The sequence below is a fragment of the Microtus pennsylvanicus genome, chromosome X (assembly GCF_037038515.1).
Source record: "Microtus pennsylvanicus isolate mMicPen1 chromosome X, mMicPen1.hap1, whole genome shotgun sequence".
Lineage (NCBI taxonomy): Eukaryota > Metazoa > Chordata > Mammalia > Rodentia > Cricetidae > Microtus > Microtus pennsylvanicus.
Genome location: NC_134601.1, coordinates 141,591,816 through 141,616,058, shown reverse-complemented (window position 1 = coordinate 141,616,058; position 24,243 = coordinate 141,591,816). Strand labels below are relative to the sequence as shown.

The following is a 24,243-nucleotide window of genomic DNA, read 5'->3' as shown; positions in this document are numbered from 1 at the left end:
TCCCAAATGCTGGGATTAAAGGCATGTGTTGCCACCACCTGGTGGCACTGACTTTTTTTTAAGGGACACCTTATCTCATGGATTCCAGTCTGGCTTTGCTCTTCAATCAGGAGAATCTTGAACCCCCAAGCCTGCCATTTCTACTTCCCTAGTGTCAGGATCAAAGACATGAGTCACCATTCCTGGTTTATGAGATACTAGGGATTGAACTCAAGGCCTTGTACATTGTAGACAAGTTACCAACTGAGCTACAGCCCAAACTCTTTACACTGACCCTTGATTGAATTAGTCTTTGGTAAATCAACCCCTCATTCTATCAGCCACAGATAGTAGCATACTTTTCTTTTTATTGATGATCATATCAATAGACTATATATAATAAAGAATATGATCAAAAGTAGCTTGGAAGAAAAGGGTTTGTTTGGCTTACATGTTTTGATCATATTCCAAGGCAGGAACTCAAACAGGGCCCAGAAGTAGAGGCCAATGCAGAATGATACTTGCAGGCTTGCTCTCCATGGCTCGCTCAGCCTACTTTTGTATCCACTACTATCACCTGCCCAAGGGTGGCATTGCCCACAGTGGGCTGAGCCCTTCCACATCTTTCATTAATATAAGCAATCTGATGAAGACAGTTTCTCAATCACAGTTCTTGCTTTCCTGATAAATCTAGCTTGTGTCAAGTTGTCCAAAAACTAACAAGCAAAGATAGATAGCTCATTAGGTTAGCTGCTGAGACACTCAAACTCCTGATTTTATTAGCCACCATTGGAATCTAGCATTTAATGGTTCAAATACTGATTGGATCAAGTCCTAAATTGAGTCCTTATTTGTACCAAGCAGAGAATAAAATAGATCAGCTCTTGACTGAATCAGCCTTCAAATAGAATTAAGTGATGCCTGGATCATTCACTGAACAATCCGGATTAATCTGGCCAGATCAGTTATGATTACATCAAATACTCATTCGATTGGCCCTGGCTGAGTTTCAAACACTGGCTGTGAATTATAACTTATCTTCTCAACTTTTCCTCTTGTGCCTTTCATAGGAAAACTTCCAACCTCTCACGTCAACCATTTCTGGCTCACGGTTTACCTCTGAGTCCATAAACAGGCTGGTCATCCCACACTGCTCATCTATTTGCATTATGTTTCATCACTGATAGTGCTTGGCTTGGCCACTTCTCCTGACTCTTCTTAGAACCTCCTCCACCTAGAGGCCTGTTCCAGCTCCTGGCATCACTTCTGAGCTCTTGAGGTCTCATTAATACCATGATCATGAGTTTGAGGCCAGCCTAATCTACAGAGCAATTCCAGGATAGCCAGGGCCACACAGTGAACCCTGTTTCAAATGCAGATCTTCTCAGTTCAAATTAGGCAAACTGTCTTAGCTATATTTTTATTGCTGTGAAGAGACACCTTGAGCACAGCAACTCTTACAAAGGAAATAATTAACTGGGATGGCTCACTTACAGTTGCAAAGGTTCAGCCCATTATCATCATGGTGGGTTGTGCTAGAGAACAGATTGCTATATCTTGAAGACAACAGGAAAGTCATACTACGGGAAGTTTGAGCAAAAGATCAAAAGGGACCTAAAAGCCTGCCCCCACAGCAGCACACTTCCTCTGATAAGGTCACACCTCCTAATAGTGCCACTCCCTTTGGGGGCCATTTTTTTTTCAAAACACTATCCAAGCCTCCCAGAGGAGAGTTCAGGTCCTTCTCTGAAATCCCAGAGGGTGGAGATTCTAGAACTCAAATAAACATTGAATCTAGCTCTTCTTTTAATCTTATATGATAGCTCCTAATTGCTCATTTTGAGCCCTTCCCAATTGTAGATGCCCCCACCCTAGGATTTCAGCATTTACTTCTGCCTGACACTTGATAGGCCAATTATTGTCTTCCATCACCTCTACCCTCTGTCCCTAATGACTGACTTGGGGCACTCATGTTTCAGCTGCAGGCACAGCAGCAACTGGGAATGCATCTGTGTTTGGAGATACAGACAGTTACTTAGGGTGGACCCTTCACGTAGAGCCAGGTGCAGGGTAAGGGGCTTGCCATATCCCACATACTTCCCAAGTGCCTACCTACCTTCTCAGGGAAATAGTCTTAGTTGCTTTTCTGTTACTGAGAAGAGACACCATGTCCAAGGCAACTTTTGGATAGTTTATCAGGGATTATAGTTACAGAGGGTTAGAGTCTATGCCCATCATGACAGATACCTTGGCAGCAGGCAGGGAGGTGTGGCACTGGGTCACTAAGAACTGGGCATGGTGTGTGCTTTTGAAACTTCATATTTTTATAAACTTTTTGTCTCATATTTGTAATGGATTTGCTGCGGGTCCCCGGCAGCTTGTTGCGAGGTCAAGACCAAGTTGCAGGTCCACAAACCAAGGTGGCTGGTTCCCAGCCATGTGGTGACTGACTGGTCCCCGGCAAGTGGTGTGGGCAGGCGGGTGGGAGGCAGAGATGCTGTGAGTCTCCTGGACTGCTGGGGACCTGAAAGCAGCCAGTCCTAGAGACCATGCGGCAAGGAAGGTGGCTAGTCCTTGGTGGCAACAAACGGATAGGCAGTGGGCAAGAGAGATGGATAGGCACATCATGTAGAATAAAGTTGGACATTTATTAGGTGGGTTATGGAAGGGAAGGAAAAAGGGGAGAAGGGGGGAGAGAAAGAGAGAGGAGAGAGAGACAGGGAAGGGGGAAGCAGAGAAGTGGGGAGAGAGGCAGAAGCTGCCTCTCCAAGAGGAATACAGAAAGAGAGTTCAGGCCAGAAGCTGAAGATCAGCCTGCCTCAGCCGATGGATGAGGGAGTGGTCGTGGCTTGTCTCTTAAAGAGACAGGGTGCAGTGCCCCACTGTCCCTCTACAGCCCTCTGTCAGTCGCAGTAGCCATTCGGGTTGTTTCGTGTGTGTGTGTGTGTGTGTGTGTGTGTGTGTGTGTGTGTCCTCGGATCTGATTTAAAACACCACCATGTCGAGCAAAAAGGCCAAGACCAAGACCACCAAGAAGCGCCCTCAGCGGGCAACATCCAATGTGTTCGCCATGTTTGACTAGTCCCAGATCCAAGAGTTCAAAGAGGCCTTCAACATGATCGACCAGAACCGGGATGGCTTCATCGACAAGGAGAACTTGCATGACATGCTGGCTTCTCTAGGCAAGAATCCCACCGATGCCTACCTGGATGCCATGATGAATCAGGCCCAGTCCCCATCAATTTCACCATGTTCCTCACCATGTTTGGAGAGAAGTTGAATGGCACAGATCCTGAAGATGGCATCAGAAACGCCTTTGCTTGCTTTAATGAGGAAGCAACAGGCACCATCCAGGAGGATTACCTGAGGGAGCTGCTGATAACCATGGGCAACCGCTTCACAGATAAGGAAGTGGAAGAGCTCTACAGGGAGGCCCCCATTGACAAGAAGGGCAATTTCAACTACATTGAGTTCAAGTGCATCCTCAAGCACGGAGCAAAAGACAAAAGATGACTGAAGAACTCCAGCGGGAGCTCCTGTCATGTGACCCTACTTACTTCCTTCTCAGCTCCTTCCCCCACCTGTAGGACCTTCTGCGTGACACTTAGTTCACAGCTTTGCCTCTTTTGTAATGTATTTATTTCAGACTTTACTGTCACTTAGCACTTGTATAATCAGACTGGAAATGGGGACAATGCTGTAAATTGTGTTGAAAATGCCATGCGAATAAAAATCAACAATGTGAAAAAAAGAGACAGAACAACCATTACAATATTGCTCTGTCTAGGCATTTTTGTTTTGTTTTACTAGTGCTTTGTTTGTATATTATACTTTCAGATTCTGAGTTTTTATGATTCCTGTGTGTGTTTCTTGTATTTTTCTTTTTATTTATTCTGGTTTGTTTTCTTTTGTTTGTTTTCTTAAAAGAAAGAGAAATAAAGGGTGTGGAGCTGGGTGCATGGAGAGATGGGGAGGCTCTGGGAGGATGGAACCATGATCAGAATATATTGTGTGATATCTTTTTTTCATGGGGGCCATTCTCATTCAAATTACCGGAGAATCCCGTGTCAAATAATCAAGTTGAGCAAAGAAGAAAAAATATCCACTTCCATATTCATATAAAATTTCTGTCACAAAAAATTTCATTAAACTTAAAGTGCTGATAAATCTAGGTAATTATATGATGATTATTCATAAAATTATTAATTAAGCTCTGACTCACATACACTTGCAGCATCTCAAACATAACTTGGCAATTGGAATATTTTAGGAAAATATATTAGAATTTTAAATACCAAAAAAAAAAGAATTTTAAATACCACTCCATTGCAAATATTTATCAACAAATATGGAAGAATGTATCTTAGCTCGTTGTAGTCAATTCTTATAATAGAAGATGTCAGATAATATCCAAGAAACATAATTATAAATAATGCAATGTATGTGCACTTCCAAAGTGTTTTCCCTGATAAATCCTTGCTGTCAAACACCTGAGAACAGCAACTTGATGAAGTGGTTTATGCTGGTCACTGCTTGAGGGTATGCTTCATTCTGGAGGGGCAGTCATGGTGGCAAGGACATGAGGTATCTGAACACATGTGTCTACAAACAGGAAGCAGAGAGAAATTAGTCCTGACTTTCTGCTCCTTTCTCCTTCTTAATAAGTCTAGAACCTCAGCCCATGGATTGGTGATACTCATGTTCAGGGATGGTTTTCTTGCTTCATTTAAATCTTTCTAGAAACACTTATAGACAAACTCAGAAAGTTGTCTCGTAGGCAATTCTAAATCCAGTCAAGTTGACAATCAAGATTAACCACCACAACAAATAAAATATGCCTGGGATCTGGAATTAATATTTAAAAAGCTAGAGAAATACTGCTATTTATTTATTTATTTATTTATTTATTTATTTATTTATTGGTTTTTCAAGACAGGATTTCTCTGTAACTTTGGAGCCTGTCCTGGAACTAGCTCTTGTAGAGAAGGCTGGCCTCAAACTCACAGAGATCCTCCTGCCTCTGCCTCCTGAGTCCTGGGATTAAAGGCGCGCACCCCACCGCCTGGCAAGAAGTACTGCTTTTAAGAATACAAAAAGGACAAAATAATCCATTCTCTAAACATTTTGCTAAATCTGTACATGAAGGGACTTTTTGAGGGTGTCTCATATTTTTAAAGCTAGCCTGGTATCTTACTCAGAGTATTCCCATCTGAGACAGAAATGTGTATAAAACAAAAAAGAAGATGATAGAATTTGGAGGTGATTTTCAAAGCTAGGTGTATTTTAAACCACAGAAAATGACTCTTAATGTTTGGAGGTGTCAGTATGTTGAGTTATGCTTGTCTCAGTTTCACTAAGTGAAATTAATTCTCGTGTGGACCAGGAGGTTCCTTTCAAATGAGGATTTCAAGTCTAGAGAGATGAATCAATAGGTAGAAGTGCTAGCTTTCAACCTGAAGGCCTCCAACCCTGAAGATCTGCATTAGCCTTCCTGGGACACATGGTGGAAGGGGAGAATAAGTTGTCCTCTGACAAGCATAGGAGAACCATTATACATGTGTGTCTGTCACAGGTGCGTGTGCGCACACACATATATACACTCACTCAGACACATACACACACAAAGCAACAATATAAAGAGGATTCTCAAAGTTGGTGAGACGGCTCAGCTGTTAAAAACACCTGTTTCTCTTGTAGAGGACCCTAGATTCAATACCCAAAATGTACAAGGTGGTTCAAAACTGCCAGTATGTCCAGTTCCAAGGGATCTTACTCACTCTTTTGGCCTCCTCAGGCATTAGGCATGCATGTGGTGCACAAACACATATACATACAAAACACTTATATACAGAAAATAAAATAATGACAAACTTAAAGCCCTTCTCAGTAGCTTCAAAGCAGTAACCCCCATCACTTGGATTATCCACATTCTCTCTTGGTTAAGCAATTTCCAGCTTACTTTAGCAAGTCATTTATTTCATCCTTGGTGGAAGCCCATTTCTAGGTACATTTGACACTGTTGAGCCTGTGGGCTCAGCAGCTCATCAACAGAAGCCACAGTGAGTAACAACATCTTTTTCTTTATCCTGTAGATGACAACAGTTGAGTGAATCACAGGTAACTTAGAACTGGAGAAATTAGCCACTCATTTCCAATTGGAGTGCTTCACTAATAGATTTGTGGATGGTTTGACCATCAAGATTCAAAAAACATACTGAGAACAGATGCAAAAGAAAACTTCAGTGTTGTGGAAAATCAGTTTAAGATATGTTACATTTGTTTATGCTGTGGAATATTTGTTTTAACGATGCAAAGATTGTTGCATTTGTTTAACTCTGTAAATCTGTGTTACTTCACCTGTCTAAAACACCTGATTGGTCTAATGAAGAGCTGAATGGCCAATTTCAAGGCAGAAGAGAAAAATAGGTGGGGCTGGCATGCAGAGAGAATAAATAGGAAGAGAACTCTAGAGTAGAGAGCAAGGAGGGAGAAAAGGAGAAGAGGACACCAGGGGCCATCCACATAACCAGACACGAAGTAAGAAAGAAAGATATATAAAATAAAGAAAGGTAAAAAAAACCAAAAAACCAAGGCAAAATGTAGTTAAAGAGAAAACAGATAATTAAGTTAGAAAAGCTGGCTAGAAATAAGTCAAGCTAAGGCCAGACATTCATAAGTAAGCATAAATCTCTAAATATTTATTTGGGAGCTGGGTGATAGGCGCCAAAGAGAAAAAGGAAAAAAGAAAAAATACCTCCAAAACAAAAACATTTACAGTTCAATACATTCTTTCCCATATCAATAGACACCCAGGTTGTTGTTTTCAGCATGATAAATGCTATGGGGATGATAATGTGTAGTGCGGCATTCATTGTGTTAGCAAATTGTCCTGTGATGTTTAGGTTCACTGAAACACTGGCACTGGAGGCAGGGTTAGCCCTTGTTTTAGCTTTAACCATGTTTACCTTAAAGTGTCTTCTAAAATCCCTTGTCCAAAGACAGAGGAGCCCAGTAAGAAATGGGAAGGAGAACAAAAGAAGAGCTCAAGAGGGACTATACTATGCACTTGAGTACAGAAGGAGAGTAGGTTGTCAGAGCTTAGAGGAAAATCATGCCCAGTCACCTTTCAAAGCAAAAGCTACTGTTTAACCCACGATGGAAAGATGTCTATTGTGTAAATGACTAAGCAGAAGTAATGACCAGGAGAAAACCTTCTGTCTGGGATCCTCTTATAGGTGAGAGGGCATTTTGGTTCCCAGGGCTTCAGTTGGTTTCTGCCATATGGTGAGAAGGTCTGGTCTGACGCTTTTTCTGTCTTTCTGCTGCTTACTGTTTTATTCTTCTATTCCTGCTTGCTGTGTACTTAACGTACTCCTTCAAAGCCAAGAGCACAGCCACCAAAGATCATTCTCCATATGTATGTTTTCCTGACTTGATGTGTATGATGATATTTTTCCTAGAAAATATTTCTATTTGTAGAATCGCTAGAGGAGGGGATACACATCATTTCAATTTTACTTGGTATTACATATTGTCTTCCAAAATGCTTGGACCAGTTTCCACTCTCATCAGTAGGGCAAGAACAGTTTTAGTCCTCTACCCAACTCCATAGTGTCTGAATTCTTAGTTTTTGCCTTTTGATGGGGTGCACTTAATTCATTCTGTTTGTTTCCTGTAGTAGATTGGACATCTTCCTCTTTGGATTACAAATTTGTATTTTGTTTTGTGAATTTGTTTGCTTTTTCCCTGTTGCTTTGTAGGAGTTCTGTATTTTGAGAAATCCTTCCTGGACCCATAGTCATGAGTATAATTTTCTAAATTTAATTTAAAAATTGGAGAAGCTTTGTTTTTCACAACTAAAATTGGTTGTTTTATTTATTGTATACATTGTCCTCTTAAAAACAACAGATTTCCATGAATTTGACAGCTGAAGACAGATCACCATCACCAACTCAATTACTGTCAGTCTCAGAAGTCTGGTAAAAGATATAGAATTTATCCATCAAGAAGCTCACAAGGTTGGTATCAAGTTGGTAGCTGTCTACCTTCTCATTTAAAAGTTGGAAGTCTTCTTCAAACTACCATAGTTCTGAGTTAAGATCAACTGATTTAAGAATTTAATCCCACCTGCAAAACTCTGGCACAACACTATATAGATTATAGTTTGATTTAATAACTGAGAGAAGGTGTGTGTGTACCATCAATCTAGGGACCATCTTAGAACTTTGCCTACCATATGATACGAAGTGGAAAAACATACTTTTTCTACATATTATTTCATTTCAGAAAATTTAAAATGTGTACAGGAGTACACAATAATTGCCTGAGCCTTTTGTTTTCTGTGAATCCAAATGAGCATTTTAAATATCAATTCATTTTTCCTAACTCCTCTAGGTTAATTTGCCACAAACCAACGGCACCAATTTATCTTTAAATATTTCTATATCTGCCTTCAAAGATGTATTTCCTTTTATTTTCCTTTGACTTTTCCTTTTTTCTCCTTTCTTTTTTTCCTACTTGGAATTAGTCAAACTCAAGCGTAAGAGCACAGTCATCCAGATTGCCAAATCTGATGAAGATTTCTGACACCAATCACAAGTTCAAAGGTGTTCTCCAAGCTCTCCTTGGTTTTAACACTTTACTTGAAAGGTCCAAAATTAACAGAATCCTGACATATTCACATCTATGTGTACTATAGGCAAAGATGCAAATTGCAAGACATACATGGATGTGTATTCAGCAGAATCTTGAAGTTGGAAGGTATCAGGTATGAAGCTTCAGCATCCTCACAGATAGTGGTACCCTCTCAACATCAGTATTAGGCAACATATGGAAGATGTACTACTAACTCAGGAAGCTCTAGAGCAGTGGTTCTCAACCTTCCTAATGCTGCAACCCTTTAATACAGTTCCTCATGGTGACCCACAACCATAAAATTATTTTTGTTGCTACTTCATAACTGCAATTTTGCTACCGTTATGAATTGTATTTTATTTTTGGAGATAGAGGTTTGCCAAAGAGGTCAAAACCCACAAATTGAGAACCACGGCCCTAGAGCAAATTAAGTCTGTTCTGTAAAAGTCCTGTGTGGGAGCAGGGAGTAGAGGTGTCATGTCAGGAAGAAATACGTCCAAGGAAACAGTGTTTTCTTATAGTTCTAGCTGAGGCAGGACTTGGAAAAGTCCCAAGAAAACTACTGAAAGAATAAATGACCAAGTTAGTACACAATGTGGCACTGGTCACTTGTCCTATCTGTAGCCTTTTTCCATTCATGGGTTATGGTGTCTGGAACAGCCTGTTCTTTCAGGCAGTGAGGGGTGGGAACAGGTTCACTCCCTATGTGATCTGCCATCTACAGAACAATACCTTAACATAGCTTTGCACATTTACTTGGTTGTTTTGCACCTAAAGGTTCTTTAAGTTTATTGATTCTCCTTCCTTCTTATTTTTTCCTTACAATTTATTTGTGGAATAAAATGAGTCATTTGTTCTATAGAGTCTACCACATTCTGGATTTTGCATGAATTATATAACTACAAAATCCACCCAGATACTGTTTAAACTTAACATATTCTAATTAGCTAGAATAGACAGTTCAAATATACTTTGTAGTAGAAATTGTAGAAGCACAAGTCTAAGATCTCATATTAGATAATTAGGAATTAGTAGGCTCACAGGTCATTGAGGATGGATTTCCTCCCTCATAATGAACTTCAGGGTGAAGCACGATTAATAAAAACTCAGAGACAGATAATATTGAGGTTTAACCTGAAGACCAGAAAAGCATAGCAGCCAGCCACTGGCTCTTACCTTGACTCCAGTCCAAAAATGGTGATTCTGCCTCCAGGAAACTTCAGAATGAGACGAGAACTGTCTCCCCGCTTTTATAATCCTCTCTAATTCTGGGATTAAAGGTGAGTACCACTGGGATTAAAGGCATGGACCACCTGGTCTCTATGGGCAACTAGTGTGGCTACTGGGATTAAAGGTTTGTGTTACCACTGCCTGGTCTGTAAGGCTGACCAGCGTGGCTGTTTTACTCTCTGATCTTCAGGCAAGCTTTATTTATTAAAATACAAATGAAAGGCCACTACAACAAGTCCTACTTCTGGTAACATCGTAATTTTAAGAAATGACAGAGTATAACAATTGCCCCTCCTTAGAATTTGAAAATGCCTTGTGAAAAGAACAAGCACTGCAATTGTCCCTACTTAAGATGAAAAGATTGTTTTAAAAAAAAGTTTCCGTGTGTGTGTGTGTGTGTGTGTGTGTGGTGCACATGTCTTTGTATATGCGCATGGAGAACAGAGGTCAATAGTGGATGCCCTCCTGTGTCACTTTCCACTTTATTTCTGTATTTATTTTGTAAGTCAGGGTCTCTAGTGGACCTGGAACTTGCTGTTTGGGCTGTGTGGCTAGCCAAGAAGCTCTGGGGATCAACTTGGCTCCCCTCACTCTACCCTGGGGTTACAGAGATGCACTACTGCATCCAGCTTTTCTCAGGGAACAAGGTCAGAACTCAGGTCCTCCTGCCTGAGCCGCAAGCACCTTCCCTATGGAACCATCTCCTCAACCCCAAGATTTAAAATATCATATGGAGGGATGGAGCCGATAGGACTTCTTTGAGAACCATATGACTATTTTTAGAGATTTATTTTTTAAATTTCTCTTCATATTACTTTTAAATCTGTTCTATAACATGATTTTTGGTGAAAAGAATAGGATGAGTCATAGCCCTGGATGGAGGCATGAAATCTTCAGCTGCCAGGAAGATTGATTATAGAATAACTATTTAGCAGGAGGCTTCTGGTAAAGGACTCAGGTATATTACTGTCCCCTTCTTAAAGAAATCTCCTGAGTAAACTGGGAGCATGGGGATTATGGGAGAGGGGTGAAGGGGAGGGGAGAAAAAAGGAGGGGAGCAGAGAAAAATGCAGAGCTCAATAAAATCAATTAAAAAGTAGAATGAAATGTGAGATAGGATTTCAAGGAAACGTTTTTTTAAGATGATTTTTAATTAAAAAAAGCATTCATCTAAATGAGGCTGTCAATTGCCTACACAGAAACTGCGCTACAAGAAGGCTGTCTGTTCCAGAAACTTTAGAAAAGAGCTTAAAGCCTACCTAAACAGATAGCTTGGTATAATGATCTCTCTGGTCCTTATCCATTCTCACACCATGAAGATATTTTCCTCCATAGTTGATGGAGGTGGGACTTGTATCTTATCTGTTGCTTTCATTGGTTAACTAGTAAAGAAAACTGCTTGGCTTGATAGGACAGAAAATTAGGTAGGCGGAGTAAACAGAACAGAATGCTGGGAGAAAGAAGCCGAATCAGTCAGTCACCATGATTCTTCCACTCCAGACAGACACAGGTTAATATCTTCCCTGGTAAGCCACCTAGTGGGCTACACAGATTATTAGAAATGGGTTAGATCAATATTTAAGAGCTAGCCAATAAGAGGCTGGAACTAATGGGCCAGGCAGTGTTCAAAAAAATACAGTTTCCGTGTAATTATTTCGGGGCATAAGCTAGCTGGCGGCCAGGAGCCAGGTGGCAGGAACATGGCCCATGGCTCCTTCAACACATAGTGGCCCCTTTCATCACTGCCCTCTGTCACCTTTGAGAGTGCTTCATACCAAACTCTGACTGGCATTTACACTGTACTCTTGTATTCATTTGATATAAATCACATGGACAAGGAAACCAGCAGGATGCCAGAATGAGGCCCTGTAAACATTGGGAAGCATTTGGTGAGCAGCTTAGTAATGTGAAAAATTTAGAATTTCTCTCTGATCTCATCCGCCCTTGATCTAGCTTGAAAGCTGAATGCATGTATGCTTCCTTAAGCTGACTATTGTGTGTAGTCCCTGAACTTAAAAGTCCATATCTCTAGGATAGATTCTTCTGGAGACCAGCTAGTACATGTTACTTAAGGGAATTTCCAGGAGCAATCTATGACACCAACAGTTACAACCTCTGCTAGTAATGGGATTTTGGATTTCTGGGGTCCACTGTTAGTAATTTTAGAGAAACAGAAACAAAATTCTGGTCAGATTGGAAATCTGGTTGTCTAAGCTCAGGTGGTTTTCAAGTTAGAAGATCACATTTTTATAACTGTAAAAAAATCAATTAAACCAGGAAAGATGGTTTACATCTGTAACTAAGCACTCAGAGGCTGAGGTGGGAGGATCCGAAGTTCAAAGCCATCCTGAGCTATTTTGACCATGATTCAAAATATTGGCTCTACATAATATAGACTAAATTGGACACTAAAATGGATGTGGATGATATGCTTCTGCTCCCACATAAATGCACTGGAATTGTCTTCCTATAGTAAGAAAGGTTGTGAGCAATCCCATTCTTTCCAGCATACTTACAAGTACTGGTCAAAACCCAGCCCTAAGAAAGTGCTTTTAAAACTTTTTTCACAATGGTCTGACATGGTGAATTTATAAAAATCACTGCTATAAAATAGCTTCATGGACTTGTTCATGGAAGAGTGTGCTTACCAAATGAGTAGGCAGCGGGTGTTCTTAACATATTTTCAAGGAGACAAGGATAGGTCTCTCCATTGTGGCTTTTGTCTACATTTTTATCCTTGTGGCACTTGCAGCCTGAGAGACAAGTTCATGAATCTCTTTGTGGCCAAATTCCCTTTTGGCCATAAGGAATCTATGGGGCACTGTAAACCAATGCCAAGGCATTTGACAGATGCTTGTAACCCCAGAACTCAGGCTGCAGTTGGAAGATCACTGTAAATTTGAGACCTGCCTGGGCTATTTAGTGAGTTATAGGCCAGCCTGGGCTACAAAGTAAAATACTGTCATTAAAAATAGGCCCAGACTGGTGGCACAGGTCTATAATTCTGGCTTCTTTCTGACTTCCAGAAGCATGAACTAAACAAATAAATGTCTTATCTTTACAAATTACCTAGTGTTTTTGTTAACTTGACATAAGCTCTGGTCATCTGAGAAGAGGGAACTCACCTGAGAAAATGTCTTCATCAGATTGGTTTATGGACACGTCTGTGGGGCATTTTCTTTGTTAATAATCTTTGTGGAGGGCCTAGCCCACTGTGAGTGATGTCAGACTTGGATAGATGGTCCTGAGTGCTATAAGAAAGCAGGCTGAGCAAGCCGTGGGGAGCAACCTAGTAGGCAGAGAGCTTCTTAAGAGCCCCATGAGATGTCTAAGGAAGACTGCAGTTCTAAAATTAAGAGTGTTGCTCTTCTGTAGCATTTTCTCTGCAGTATCCCAGAAGGAGAACTCTGTGTAGTCAGAACTCCTTGAGGTCCCGAAGTATAGCTATTTTTCTAGATAGTCCAAAGACAAAGCAGTGAAGCTGTCAGTTTGGGCTGGTGGGAGAAGAACATTACCAGGTATAGTCTATGATTTCTTCACTTTGACTTTCAGAAGAAACCTTTTCTTTCTGGTCAGTTTTATAATTTTTTTAAAAAAATGCTGCAAGATCCCCGGCGGCAGTAGGCAGCAGAAATGCTATAGGTCCCAAATGGTGGTAGCGGGCCATGTGGCAGCAGACAACGGGCCCTGGGAGCAGCCAGTCCCAGGCAGAGACGGCTGCTGGTCCCTGAGCAATGGCTGGTCCCAGGCAGGGAGACACATGGTGGGCAGGCAGAAGACAGAAACATGGATAGACACAACTTACAGAGTGAGGTTGAATATTTATTCAGGGGCTTATGAAGGGGGAAGGGAAAAGGAGAGAGAGAGAGAGAGAGAGAGAGAGAGAGAGAGAGAGAGAGAGAGAGAGAGAAGGGGGAAGCAGAGAAGTGGGGAGAGAGGCAGAAGCAAAGCTGCATCTCCGAGAGGAAGATGGAAAAGAGAGCGAGCTCAGGCCAGAAGCTGAAGATCAGCCTGCCTCAGCGAATGGGGGAGGGAATGGGCGTGGCTTGTCTCTTAAAGGGACCAGGGACCAGGGACCAAAACCATAACAGTCAGTATGATAAATGTTGGTTATCAGCCAGACTAACTGAGAAATGCCTAGATTGTGTCTAGTCTTTAAACCCCAGCTACTCAGAATGCCAATGCAGTAGGATAACAAGTTCAAGATCAGCCTGGGTATAGCTAAAGATGTTTCGCTAACTAGTAAAATGTGGGTTTTTTAAATGTGTGTATATGAGGGTATTTCCAGAGAAACTTGGTGTGTGAGTTGGGACCAGTGGACAATGTGGGAAAGCCTTGCTATCAGTGTTTTGTCCTTTCTGTTTTTGACTCCCTCACATAGGGAGACATGCTAATGTATGATAATTAAGTATTAACGCCCCATAATACTTTATGCAAATCATTTTATCTTTCTGTATATTGCAAAACCTTTATGCAAATATTTCACACTCTGTACCTTGTAAAACCTTTGTTTACACAAAGCGCCTACTGCATTCTGGGAACTAAATGACCCCTCCCCACCTTCCTTCTTTCCTTTGTGCTGATTCTTTTAAAACTAGCCAATCTTGAAAGATGGTGAGGCCCAACCTTTGCCAATAGGGAAAAGGCACAGTCATCTCGGTGTTTTGCCTGTCCTCCTAGTATGCTTGCTAGCTCACTTTGTGTCTTAGAGCTGCCAGGTGGAAAAAAAAGGCCTTGCTGAGATATTTAGCTGCTTTTGCTTTGTTCATTTGTTCCTTTGTGCAACAGAGCGATTGTTTTTTATTTCTAACACAAGTCTTCCTCTCTGTGGACATCAGAATTTGGAATTCTTCAGTCTCTGACTCTGAAACTTGCACTATTGGCTCCTTGAGTGTTATCAGGCTTTTGAAACTCAGGTAGAGGTTGCCCTGTCACTTTCCCCAGTTCTGAGGTTGTATGGGATGGACTAAGGCATTCTATCAGCTTCTCTGTATCTCTGGCTTGCAGATGGCGTCTCATAGGGCCTGTCAAACAATTTGGTCACATGGGCCCATTACTCTAATACATCTCTCAGATATTGAAGTATCTACTTTTCTTATTGCTGTGACAAAATTTTTGGTAAAGCAATTTAAGAAGGGGTTATTTTTGGCCCACTATATGGGGGTCTAGTCCATCATGACAGGGGAGATATGGTGACTGTGGTGCTTTGAATGAAACTGGTCCTCATAGTCCCATAGGGAGTGGCACTATTAGGAGGTGTGGCCTTGTAGGAGGAGGTATATCAGTTGGCTTTGAGGTTTCAGATGCTCAAACCAGGCAAGCCTCACTCTCTCTTCCTCTTGCCTGAGCTCCCTGTCCAGCACAATCCCTGCCTACATGCTGCCATGCTTCCCACCATGATGACAATGGCTAAAACCTCTGAAGGTGTAAACCAGCCCCAATGAAATATTTTCTTTTTTTTAATAAAAAAAATTGTATTTACTTAGAAGCATTCAGAATGTCAACAAAACAGCTGCAATTTTTTTTTGCAATTACAGAGTGGTATTCAGTTAACAGAACAACAATTATCTTCATATAAGTTGCATCAGAGACAACTGAAGATGAAAAAAAAAACCAAAACCAAAACAAAAGAAAAACCAAAAAAATCTACCGTCCCCATATATAACTAATTTGTGCTGTGCACCAACAAGAACCTGCTTTAAATTTCCATGCCAATTTACAACCCCCAGACTGTACCAGGCAAGGTTAGTGGCTATTGAAAATACCACTAGGACAGGGCTATCTAAAGACACATTCAGTAGTGTGTTAACTATACAAAAAAGACACTGTACAGTTTAAAAACAAATCTTACACAGCCTTACATTTCAATTTCTTTCTTTAAAAGGAGTGAGTTGTGTACAGGGGGGTTAAATGCTTTATAGACAAGGAAAAAAAACTGCGCTAGAACCAACTTATTCATCATCATCTTCTTCTTCCTCATCTTTGTCTTCCTCTTCTTCCTCCTCCTCTTCATCTCCCTCATCATCTTCTTCTTCCTTCTTTTTCTTGCTCTTTTCCACCTTGACCACCCCCTTTTCGCTGCATCAGGTTTTCCTTTAGCTCTGTAAGCAGCAATATCCTTTTCATACTTCTCCTTCAGCTTGGCAGCCTTCTTTTCATAGGGCTGCTTGTCTTCTGCAGCAGTGTTGTTCCACATCTCTCCCAGTTTCTTTGCAACATCACCAATGGATAAGCCAGGGTGTTCTCCTTTGATTTGGGGGCGATACTCAGAACAGAACAAGAAGAAGGCCGAAGGAGGCCTCTTGGGTGCATTGGGTCCTTGAACTTCTTTTTGGTCTCCCCTTTGGGGGGGATGTAGGTTTTCATTTCTCTTTCATAACAAGCCTTGTCAGCCTTGGCCATGTCTTCAAATTTCCCCTTTTCTTTAGCAAACATGGTCTTCCACCTTTCTGAGCACTTCTTGGAGAACTCTGAGAAGTTGACAGAAGCATCCGGGTGCTTCTTCTTGTGTCCCTCCTGGCAGGTTTGCACAAAGAATGCATACGAGGACATTTTGCCTCTCGGCTTCTTAGGATCTCCTTTGTCCATGTTTAGTTGATTTTCGTCCGTGAGGCACAGAGTCGCCCAGTGCCTGTCCGGCTCTCGCTTGCCCCGGCACTGTCTCTATGGAGCTCAATGTACTGCCCAATGAAATATTTTCATTATGAATTGCTGTGGTCATGGTGTCTCATCATAGCAATAAAACCCTGGCTAAGACAGTGGCCGATGTATGAGGTGGCTGGTCACTTTGCATCAGCAGCCAGGAAGCAAACTGAACTAACTGCTGGAGCTAAGCTTGCTCTCATTGTTTATTCAATCTGCGATTGAAGCCCACAGCGAAGTGCCAACCAGACTTGGGTATGTCTTCCTACCCCAGTTAAACGTTCTCAGAAATGCTCTCAAAAACATGTCCAAAGGTGTTCCTCTTGTGTGTTTCTAAGTCTAGTCAAATTGACATTACAGTTTAACCATCATGGATATTTTTTGGTTGTGCCTCTCTGAGAAAATCTGACTATTGTTGTCAGTGTGGCGTCACAACTCATAGCGTGTCAACTCATGACAGGGGCCACTTCCCCAATATAGAAACCTGGTTTGTAGTCAGCCTGCATTGGGGTCAACTTCCTCACAGTTCTCCCTCACTGGACCTTGCTTTCTTCTGGAACACATCCCTCTAGGGTCATCTGTACCACCAGCTGGAGTAACCTAAACTTCACAACTCTACTGGAATTTACTAGCTTCTCTACACCTTCTGAAGAAAGGAAACAGAAGGATAAACCCGAGCAAACCTGCCCTCTGCACTCCATGTCCCTCTTCTTTCAGAATATTTGCCTATGTTCATGCCTGGCATTTGTACTGACGTGTGATTATCTTCTCTGGTATCAAGTTTCTATAGAAGCTCCTTCAGACACATCCCTCAGCTCTGGAGGGAGATCAAGCGTGTGTGACATCAAGTATGACCAACTGTCCTTCCCACAGAAGAGCCATAAATCAAGATGGCATGCACCTCAAAGCACAGCTGACTGCTCAGCCTACAGAGCTGCACCCTCTAGGCCAAGAGGATGCTTTTCCTATGCTGAGTGAGTGGTCTGAGGAGGCTCTTTAACACACACACTTCTCCAGGGGCACTGGCAGGTCTTTGGGGAAAAAGGTCAAAGGAATATTCTGAGCTCCTGTTCCAAACCCACAGCACCCGTTCTGGAAGGGATTGCTTTCTGGAAATTCACTGAACACCTGCTTAGAGTTCCAATTGGAGCACTCAAGGAATAAGCCGCTTGAAGCAAACTTGCTTTACAGAGCTGAGCTCACACTTATAATCCTAACACTCTGGAGGCCGAAGCAGGAAGATGATCTGGAGTCTGGAATTACCACTACCCTGGAATACTTAGTGAATTTTAGGTCAGTTTGACCAGTGTGAACCTTCTCAAACCAAACCAAAGAACACAATAAACAAAACAAAACCCACTGCAAACCAACAAACAACAAGCAGACTTGAAGGTTGAAAGCAAGCGGTTGGAAGAGTACTCCAGTTTCCACAGACTCATGTTTATGTCTTGTCTAGGTTGAAAGATTTTTCTTTCTAAAGATTTTCACCATGCCGCACACTCAAGTCCCAAAGAACATTTGTTATTTGTCTGCTTCGCAGTATTGGATGATGGCTGCTTTGAGAAAACCCTGCCTTTGTTCATCTTTGCTCCTTGCTTAAGGGGTCATCTTTTCCCTTCTTCCTCTTCTCATCACCTTTCTTCAACTTCTTTGGTGATTATTCCCCTTTTCTAAAACTGTATTTTATATGCTTTATTGTTATTTAAAGTTGGGCATATATATCCTATATAACATAATGGTTTAATGTATAATTATATTGTGGGATGATTAAGACCAACCAATTAATACATGCATCACCTCACATAGCTACTTTTTTGAGAGGAGAACATTTTGCAATCACTCTTTTCGCATTTATATACAGCTTGTGATTCTCTTGCTTGTGCCTCTGAAGTTCAGGGTTTATGGGAGTCTACCACAATACTGTTCTTATTTTTTCCTGCCCCTGTGGTGCTCATACACACTAGCAAAGCACTCTACCATTCAGCTATACCTTCAACTAGGTGTTTTAAATAACTGCAGTTGTGTTCGTCAGTCTTTGATCACTGTGGCAAAATACTTGATAAAGTCACCCTAAAGGAGAAGATGCTTATTCTGGCTCACAACTTCAGACCATGGTCCACTTGGTTTTGATGTTTTGGGCCTATAATGAGGCAGCACATAGTGATTGGAGTTCATAATGATAGAAAACACTACATTATAGCATCCAGGAAGCAAAGGAAGACAAGAAGAGGCTGGAATCCCACAATCCACTTCAAAGGTATACCCCCAAAGATCTAAGTTCCTTCCCCCAGGTCCTACCTCCTACTGCCTCCAAAGAGTACCAGGCTAAAAAACAGGCCTTTAATATGTGAATCCTAATGAAACACCTTGATTAAAATAATAGCAACAATAAGTAACTATGGTCAGCTCTTCAAGATATTCCTACTTAACCAAAATCTTGAAGCTCTTCATCTATATCACACCAGCCACAACCACCTTCCAATAGCAGCTCCTGGTAACTAACTATATCAATTGCTTTTCTCATCATTGTAACAAAATGCCCACAAAAGCAACTTACTGGTGGAAGGATTTATTTTGGCTCATAAATTCAGAGGAATTACATGGTGGTCTTCACATGGCATAGTGACTCCATGGTACAGAGGAGACATGGGTCAGGAAGCAAAATTCAAATATGAACACAGGACTGAAGATATCATTCTACATACTTACATAGTTTCTCAGTTTATTTTCATATCAAACACCCATAAGGATTTGAAACAACAGGAACTATCATTCATTTCTTGTGAGAATGCAAAGCCACGCTCTTTTGCAATAATTAGGGAATTTGAGAAGTTTGAGAAGTTATAGCATTTACCCACAATGACTACCAAGTAAGAAATTTTGGACAATTCCAGGAGCTTGGGGCTGGCAGATAGCTCTGAGAAAATAGAGTTTTCAGAGAAGCCAGTAGAACCTGGGCCTAGGGGAACATATGTTCTTGAATTCCTAGCACTTAGTAGAGACTGACTGGTTTAAGGCTTATATGGACCACATAGGTAGTTCAAGGCCAGTCTAGACAACTTAGTGGCACTCTGTCTTAATAAGTAAAGAGTGAGCTGGAAATCCTTCTCTGTGGTGGAGTACCTGCTCGGAATGCATGAGGCCCTAAGTTTGATCTGAGTATCACAGAAAAAGAAAAGGGGGAAAGAAAGTCTGAATAAGCATGCAAAATTGACAATTGATAACTAAAAACCAAGCCAGGAACTTCTGAAGACAAGAAAATGACCATCTATTGAAAACTGCAGAGTCACCCAGAACAAAAACAACAGAACCAAATACCCCTTGTCTTGGTTAGGGTTACTGTTGCTATGATGAAAACACCATGACCTAAATCAGCTTTGGGAGGAAAGGGTTTAATTTGCTTACTCCTTATCACAGGAAGCCAGGACAGGAACTCAAACAGGGCAGGATCCTGGTGGGAGAAGTTGATGCAGAGGCCATGGAGGGGGCTGTTTACTGGCTTGCTCCACCTGGTTTGATCAGCCTGCTTTCTTATAGAACCCAAGTCTAACAGCCCAGGGCTGGGACCACACACAATGTGCTGGGCCCTCCCCCATCAATCGCTAATTAAGAAAAAGCTCTACAGCCTGTCTCATGCAGGCATTTTTTTCAGCTGAGGCTCCTTTTTCTCAGATGGCTTCAGCCTGTCAACTTGCCAAGAAACTATCCAGCATAGCCAGTAAGATTCCTCCAAGTTTTAACATATGCTGAATATTTCACATGATTCAGAATATTCCCTTATAACCTCTTCAGTAGCCGAGAAAATTGAGAAATTACGAAGCTGAGCAGCCCCTGGTCAAGTGACATGATCCCCTGGTACCCTGGTCTGCTATTGAGAGGGATGTCCCCAGTGCTTTGGCACATTTTTTCCTATGTTAGTTGGCTCTCCTCAGCTTACTAGTCCTCCCCTAAATCCTTAACCATCTCTTATTGATTCTGTCCCCTGATTTTTGTGCTAAGATTTGCCATTGAGCATGTCCTTTTCCTACTGCAGTTTACTCACCCAGGGCTGGGCCGCACATGGCAGCATTATTCCCAGCTTAGCTGGAGACAACAGAAACTTGTTGCCTCCTCTGTGTCTCTAGCCTATTGTATGTGCAGGATCCAGGGGCAGGGATTTACATCTTCCTCTCACTTGACAAACTATTCCATTATTTTTCGACTTTTTCTTTTGTTGCTGTATGGTTTGGGTTGTTTTGCTATTTGGTCACTTTATTTTTTTTAAATTAATTAACTGTGTAAAAAACTATCTTTTCTCATTTTTCATACAAATCTCAGTTCCCATTTCTTCCCCTCCACCTTCCCCTCATCCTTCTACTCATCCTCTTTTCAGAGAGGGTAAGGCTCCCCATGGGAAGTTACATTGCTTTGAGAAAGGACCAAGACATTCCCTACTATATCTAGGCTGAGCAAGGTATCCCTCCAAGGAGAATGGGCTCCAAAAAGATGGTACATGCAGTAGGGATAAATCCTGGTCTCACTGCCAGTGACCCCACAAACTGCCCCAGCCATATAACTGTCGCCCACATTCAGAGGACCTAGTTTGGTCTTATGCTGGTTCCCCTGCTCTAAGGCCAGAGTTGGTGAGCTCCCATTAGCTCAGGTAAGCTGTCTCAGTGGATGCCCCTATCGTGGTCTTGACCCCTTTGCTCATATTATCACTCCTCCCTCTCTTCAGCTGGATTTGGAAGCTCAGCCCAGTGTTTAGCTGTGAATCTCTGCATCTGCTTCCATCAGTTGCTGGATGAGGTTCTATGATGACAATTAAGATAGTCATCAATCTCATTACAGGGGAAGGACAGTTCAGGCACCCTCTTCACAATTACCTAGGGTCTTAGCTGGTGATGGGGAAGAGTCTTCTATTTTGTGTTAATTTCATTGGTTAAATAAAGAGACTGCCTTAGCCCTTTAATAGGACAGAAAATTAGGTAGGAGGAGTAAACAGAACAGAATGCTGGGAGAAAGAAGCCGAGTCAGTGAGTCACCATGATTCTCCCACTCCTGACAGCCACTGGTTAAGATCTTCCCTGGTAAGCCACCTCATGGGCTATACAGATTATTAGAAATGGGTTAGATCAATATGTAAGAGCTAGCCAATAAGAGGCTGAAACTAATGGACCAGGCAGTGTTTAAAAGAATACAGTTTCCGTGTAATTATTTCAGGGCATAAGCTAGCCATACGGGCGGCTGGGTGCCGGGGACGCAGCCCACCGCTCATGGCTACAAGCTGGGATCATCCTTGTGGATCCTGGGAATTTCTCTAGTGCCAGGTTTCTTGCTAGCCCCATAATGGCTCTCTCAATCAGGATATCTCTTTCCTTGCTCTCCATCTCTGTCTTTACCCCATCTCGACTATCCTATTCCCTCAAATTCTCCTTCCCTATCCCCTTATCCCCTCCTCCAGGATCCTACATCAAGTCCCTCTCTTCTGAGATTACAGGCATTCACTCCCATACCTAACATTAGACCATTTCTTTAACTAGCCTGTTTTCCTTTCTTCACTGGATTTGGAAAATCCAGTGTGTGTTATAAGCTAGTGACCTGGTTTTCCAGATCCTCTAACTGTGCATTCCTCATATTCTCTGAGTTTTGGCTGTTAATACCATTCTCCTGACTACAGAAAAAAATGTCTGTGCTTGCATAGTCTTAAAACTTGTTGATGTATAGTTTTATCATTAGAATATGCTTAGGGGGCTCTCAGTTTTGATTCCCTGTTATAGTAAAATAAAATCTCTTTGGTGCTTTCTTCTTTTAGTTATTTTGTAAAGGAAGTCAGCATTTTCTTTCATCTGGGTGTTCAGATTTACTGCCAAGAACAAACATCATCAGAAGACTGAGGTGATATTGATAGTTTAAACAGAGAACTCAAATTTCTTATACTAAAGATTAATGAGTTTTTGATTATTTGTCAAAGTAAACCAATCAGGGCAGTAATTCAAACAGGTTAGGAACCAGGACTCACTTTATCCCTGCAATCCTTGCACATGGGAAGTTGAGACAGGAGGACCACAAGCTTCTGGCCAGCCTGGGATATAGGGAGGAATGATATCCCAAGCAAACAGTATGCACAGCGCAATCCTTCTAAATATGAGGATGTTAATTAATGAGAAATGTTACAGTTCTTTCGCAGTTGCAAATGCTTATGATTATCAAATACATTGTTGCAGAACACTTGGCAGCTCTTTCCTTCTTAGACATTGTAATTAATCTTACTTTATTTATATATTTCAAAACTAAGTCATTGGAGCGGGCAGTTAACACATGGTGCCATTAAGACAGCTATGATTCCTGGTCCAGAGCAGGTTCACACATGGTTCCATTCTGAGACAGCTATGATTCCTGGTCTAGAGCAGGTACACACAGAAGCTAGCTTTACCTTTAAACTACACTGTGTGTTTACACAGCTTCTTGCAAGTACTTAAGGAAAGCTTGTACTTGAGGCTGAAATGCGTAGAGTCCATGCCACAGACCACCTTTTGTTCTGCACAGGTGATGGGTACAAGTGCCTTGCAGGCATACTAAACTTTGAGGAGGCTTAAGTCCCTTATATAAAATAGTGTGTGTTTGCATCCCCTGTGAACTTTACGTCATCTCTGGATGACTTAATATATCTAATACAAGGAGCTGAAGAGATACTCTGCTCAGTAGTTAAGAACTCTTACTGCTCTTCTAGAGGATTGGAGTTCAGTTCCCAGTACCCTTCTTCTGATGCCCTTTTCTGACCTACATGAACATCTGCATACACATGGTATGCATAAACTCATGCAGACATGAGTATAGCCTTTGGGGAAAATGTTTTATTTTAAAAAGATTATCTGATACAATGGAAATAGTTGCAGTAAATAGTAACAACAACAAAACAAACAAAAAAAACCCCTACATGTTCAGTCCAGACACATTTATAGACTTAACATTATATAGTACATGTCAATAATAGTATAGCATTGGTCGTACTGTTTTGGGTCCATGGATGGTCAAATCTGTAGCTGAAGAAACTGTAAATACAGAGGGCCAACTTTAAGACCACCACTTTGACTTTCCAGCCACATAGAACTAGTCTATTTTGATCCCACTTTTTTTTGAATTTTATTTATAAGTGGGTAGCAGCAGGAAGTATGGTTCTGACTGGGGCACTTTCAAGAAGTATACTGACTATTCCAACATGGCAAAAGTAGGTTTAGAACAACAGAAGGAAACCTGGGAGGAGGCTATCTGGTTTTAAGCTCTCCTTTTCCCTACTTCTTCACACTGACCTGCTCCAATTCTCCGATACTAACAAAGACCCAAGTATCACTGGCAGTTGCCCAGTACATCTAAGGACTTGCCTAGCGAGCCAGTATGAGGGAGCCAGGGCATGTGGAAGCTGGATGCTCACTTCTAGCAAATGTTTGAGAAAACTAAGGATCCACATGAAGAACAGACACTGACTCCTAACATGGGGAAAAATATTCTCATTTCCTCTGAAGAGAACATGAAAGGAAGTAGAACAGCTGGGGCAGAAGGGAGTAGGAGAGACTTAAGCAAGCTCTTTCCAGATCCTCTGTGCTGGAAGATCCCAGACTGTGAACACATTGCCTCTGGTTATTTGAGCGTAGTCCAGCTTTGTAGTTACACATGGGTTTTGTATTGTGTAAGCTACTCAAAAGAGCCCCACACATAATACAAAACACACACATTAAGAGCAAAGCCAAGGTTTGTATTTTTCCAAAAATTATGCTT

General features: G+C 41.6%; 2 pseudogenes; one reads left to right on the top strand and one right to left on the bottom strand.

Annotated features, from left to right (window-relative positions):
- The first annotated feature begins 2,947 nt into the window (after nt 1-2,947).
- On the top strand, nt 2,948-3,719 carry LOC142840812 (myosin regulatory light chain 12B pseudogene; annotated as a pseudogene).
- An 11,590-nt stretch (nt 3,720-15,309) lies between these two features.
- Nucleotides 15,310-16,475, bottom strand: LOC142840755 (high mobility group protein B1 pseudogene; annotated as a pseudogene).
- Nucleotides 16,476-24,243: the final 7,768 nt, after the last annotated feature.